The following is a 5,197-nucleotide window of genomic DNA, read 5'->3' as shown; positions in this document are numbered from 1 at the left end:
ATGTTGAGGATGAAATTGGGGGCCAGATCATGAAAATCCATCCCATAGTAGAACATGAGCCCGCGGATAAACGGGTGGAGGGGAAATCCCAGTCCGCGGACAAAATGGGTAAGAAAAACTACCCTCTCATGGGGTTCGGGCATTGGGATGATCTGCCCCATATTTGGCAGCCGGTGCGCGATATCCGCGGCCAGATATCCGGCTTCCCGTAACTTTTTGATGTTCTCCTTCGTGACGGAGGAGACCATCCACTTGCCTCCTGCTCCGGACATGCCTGGAGTGGTTTGATAAGAGGAACGCGAGCTTGGGCGCTAGAGCTCGAGTGTGCGGGAATGGGTAAGCAAGGAGGAAGAAGGCGTGGGTGAAAAGAGCGAATCCTTGTCCCTTTATAAGGGCGGAAGAGGCGATGCGTCTCCCCACCTGCCTGGTAAAACCGCTTATTCCCCAGGCACCATAATTGATGGCGCGGCTGGGTTATCCACGCCTGTATTGATGAGAATCCCGTAATAAGGGGGACACGATCTCTGCTTTGACAAGACGTGTCGATAAAACCGCCCCATGTTATGTGTGGTGCTGGTTGAGAAAAACGGTTCGAATAATGACCGAGCCATGACATAATGTCGTGCTGTCAGAACGCGTCAGCAGATTAGATTTGTGCAAATATTATTCTCTCTACGGTAGTATGTGGAACTTGTTTTGCAGAGCCGGACACTATTCTGGTGTTCAAAATCTTCTATGGAGTGTTCGGAGGAGGAACCCGCCTTGCAATGCCGAAGACAATACTACGCGCTGGAGTCATCATTATTGAAGCCTGGTTCAGGGGCTACTGAGGGAGTCCTGGATTAGGGGGTCTCCGGACAGCCAGACTATATCCTTTGGCCGGACTATTAGACTATGAAGATACGAGATTGAAGACTTCGCCCATGTCCAGATGGGACTCTACTTGGCGTGGAAGGCAAGCTAGGCAATACAGATATGTATATCTCCTCCTTTGTAACCGACCTTGTGTAACCCTAGCCCCCTCCGGTGTCTATATAAACCGGAGGGTTTAGTCCGTAGGACAACATACAATCATACCATAGGCTAGCTTCTAGGGTTTAGCCTCTTTGATCTCGTGGTAGATTAACTCTTGTAATACTCATATCATCAAGAACAATCAAGCAGGACGTAGGGTATTACCTACATCAAGAGGGCCTGAACCTGGGTAAACATTGTGTCCCCTGCCTCCTGTTACCATCCGCCTTAGACGCACAGTACGAGACCCCCTACCCGAGATCCGCCGGTTTTGACACCGACAGCGACACCTTCCACCCAAATCACCGACCCTTCCAGCAAATAAGCGCCAGCCTAAACCATGGTGCACGCAGTATAGCCAGGACCTCAAGGAGCATCTGGCAGCGGAGAAGCAAATCTCGGCCACATGCGCGGATGAGGTCGCGATGGCTGCCATTCGTGCCGACCCCCAGATCTTGGAGGAGCACCTCGCCGACGAGGCCATCGTTGGCGCCTCGCACACCAACGCCGCGACGCAGTTGGCTACTTTAAACGAAAGTTCGTGGCGTTTTCTCAAGGCCACCGTCGGTGCCTTCGACGAAGACTACGAGGTGTTTTCTCAGCGTGCACATGCTTACCTCATCTCGAGAGCCAGCAGGTTGGTGCCCGGAGCGGCTCATGCAACTCACCACTACAATGAGGGCACCCACGATGCAAAGGCCTCACCCTCTTCCATGTCAAAGGAGCCAATCGTCATCGATATCTCTGACAATGAGGAGTAGCTTGTCTTATTAGCTCACTATAAGGACCCATGTTTAGTTTGCTAGCTACTGCCTTTCCTTAACAAATTCCAGTGAATTGTGCTATCTACTTTTACCATGCAATCTTCTGCTATAGTGTATATGTTCTATATGTCGTGCAATGTGGTGTTCAATTAACTGCTTGGTTCAATTCTGCAAATGTGATGTTCAATTCTTCAGGGTGCAATGTTTCCAAATTGTTAAGCATGCTTGTTTTGGTTAACTGTCCGAACTTCTATTAGGAGTATGTTATATTGTTCAATTGGTGTTTAGTTAACTGCTTGGTTCATTTGTTGTGGCTTGGTTCACTTTTTGTGGTGTTTAGTTAATTGCTTGGCTCAATTCTGTAATGTGATGTTCAATTGTTGTGGCTGCATTCTGTTATTGTATATCATGTGAGGAATAAATCGAATTTGGTTGTACTAAATACATGAGAAACAAATATAAGTGCTATATTTCCAAGTTGTTAAGCATGCTTGGTTTGGTTAACTGTCTGGTCTTCTATTAGGGGTGTGTTATATTGTGCAATGTGGTGCTCAGTAAACATTTGGTTCATTTGTTGTGGTGTTTAGTTAACTGCTTGGTTCAATTCTGCAATGTGATGTTCAATTGTTGTGGCTGCATTCTGTTATTGTATATCATGTGAGGAATAAATCGAATTTGGCTACACTTAATACATGAGAAACATATACAAGTGCTATATTTCCTAGTTCTTAATCATGCTTGGTTTGGATAAATGGGTTTTCCATGTGGCTTGAATTAATCTGATGAATCTGCAATGTTCTTATTTATCATCAACATATTTTACTGATAGCATGTGAACCCCTACTTAACCTGATGACTAACTACCTTATATGTGTTGCAGGGAAACAATGGGAAGCACTGAGGTTTACAAGATGGTACTAACTATTATACCTTGCCTTTTTGTATTCCTTTGCCCCATTTCCAATATAGAGAAGATATTTATGCACATTCTTGTTTTCAGGCTTCACTGATGATTACCTCTCAAACCACCTCTGTGGTCAGGAGGCGAGGAAAGTTTTCATACAACACCCACGGTTCAATATTGAAGTGTTTCTGAAGAGGTCGAAGGATGGACGGTCAATCATCCACAGGCACTGGCCTAAAGTTGCAAAGACCTTCAACATGAATGAAGGCTCAATATTCTCCTTCCGTTTCAGCAGTTTTCTAGATGAGATGCATCTCTCTATGTACCATCTATGATGCTAATTTCGAAAGGTTCTAGATGTTGCATGTGAAACTTGCTGCTGGTGCAGTTATGTAATGGGGTAGCTGAGTGCTGAAGCTATATCATGTTGTACTCTGATGTATTTCAATTATGAAATCCTGCTCCTTTAATATGGAAATGGGATATATTATGTGCTTAATATGAATGTCAATTAGATTAGTAAATGGATTATTAATAACAGGGCAATTAGCTTGCTAATTGGGGTTTCCTATTGCAAACGGTTAATGAGAAACCACCGTGGGTGATGACCTCAGGCAATGCACATAGTTTCTAGGAATAAACCGTGTTAGATCAATGAACAATCACACACGACATTCTCTTCAAAACTGTTTGCGTTGCGCCATCTTGCGCAAATGTTTTCCTTGTAGTGACTTTGTGGGATGTATATACGAACGAGAACTTTTAATGGTGACTGACTGTGTGGGATGTACTTACGATCGGAAATGATTTCGCCTGTATAATTGTATTTTTAGCACTATTGTATGTATTTCTGTATTTGAGTGATTGCCGGTCGCACACGACCTCATTTTGCCGAGCGTGTGTGCCAGGAGGGCATATCCCCAACGGTTTCTGCGTCGTGCGGGAAGGACCCCCTATCGCCCACACTCACTTGGTGACGGTTCCGAATGCCGTCGTGGAAAGGGGTTAAAAACTGTTTGTTTAGGACCGACGCGCACTAGTGATAGCAGGTAGAAAAGCAGGCTATGCATCAGAATAGAAGCAATCAATTACAGTAGCAAAATCTAATGCAAGCATGAGAGAATGGAATGGGCGATATCGGGATGATCAAAGGGGGGCTTGCCTGGTTGCTCAGACGAGAAGGAGGGGTCGTCGGTGACGTAGTCGATCACAGCGGCATCGGCAGCCGTCACGAGGTCTACCGAAGAGAAGAGGAGGGGATAGTAAATACATAGCAAGTAAGTGCATAACAGGACAACAGGCAGAGCTAGACGTGTTCTAACACGGTGCTACACGTTATCGGCGAAGGGGTTAACATCCGGGAATGCTTTCCCGAAGTTTGGCATTTTCGGACAGACAACCCAGAGGGGAAAGGTTTGATGTTCGCTATGCTAGGGATGTGTGGTGGATGAACGGATCGCATATTCAGATTCCTCTTGTCGTTTTGAGCAACTTTCATGTATAAAACTTTTTTATCCAAGCTACGGATTATTTTATATGATTTTCCGAAATTTATGCAATATCCTAGATTTATTATTAATCTAAAATAGGGTTATTGCACCATCATGACGTCAGCAGTCAGCTGACTTGACCATGGTCAACCCTAACATGTGGGGCCGGTCAGTGCCTAGTCAGCAGTACAGTCAGCGTTGACTAGGTCAATGTTGACCAGTCAACAGGGTCAATGAGGCTCATCTGCCAGTGTCACATATTTTAAAAGGGTGTTTAGATTAAACTAACTAGGGGTGGGGCCCCATTGTCATAGAGTCCTCTGACTAATTAGCTAATTAGTTAATTAGGGAAAATCAATTAAGTTAATTAATCATTTAACTAATTAATTAATTTAATTAATCATTTTTTAATGTGTTCATAGGGGACGGGCCCCATCTGTCGATGGCCCTGAGCCTTAGCGGGGAGGGCATGCGGGTGCCGGGGTGCGGGCGCCCGTGGGACGGCGAGGCCCGGCCAAGCGGGCGCAGCCGGCCAGAGCTGGCCCGGTCGGGGCCAGGCGACGACAGCGAGCGAGATGCAAGGCAGGGCGGAGCAGGCGAGTGTGTGCAACGCGCGGGCTGCGCGTGGCGGGCGCGGGACGGGGACGGCGGTGCGTGACAGAATGGGGCAGGGCGAGGCAGAGCGCCGTGCGGCGCACGAGCGGGCGAGCAAGGGCGCGGTGACGCACTGGAGGGGGCGGGGCTGGTGGACGCGGCTCGTGGTCTCGGCGGCCAGGTGTGCGCGCGGAGCGCGTCGACCGTGACGACGAATAAGGGGAGGGGAGGACGACCAGGGTCCTCACCGACGTTGGTGAGCAGGGGGCGTCGGGGCGCGTTGGCGGCCGTTGAGGAGGAGGATGGGGACGATCCGGCGAGGGAGAGTCGATGGAGCGGCGCCGACGTGGTGACGAAGCACAGCGACGACGGGAGGCGCAGGATCGAGCCCCTCCCCAATCCAGAACTAGTCGAGTGGGAGGGGGTCCAGG

The sequence above is a fragment of the Triticum dicoccoides genome, chromosome 7A, assembly GCF_002162155.2.
Source record: "Triticum dicoccoides isolate Atlit2015 ecotype Zavitan chromosome 7A, WEW_v2.0, whole genome shotgun sequence".
In the NCBI taxonomy this organism is placed as follows: Eukaryota; Viridiplantae; Streptophyta; class Magnoliopsida; order Poales; family Poaceae; genus Triticum; species Triticum dicoccoides.
The sequence above is the reverse complement of the archived record's forward strand: the minus strand, read 5'-3'. Positions refer to the sequence as shown.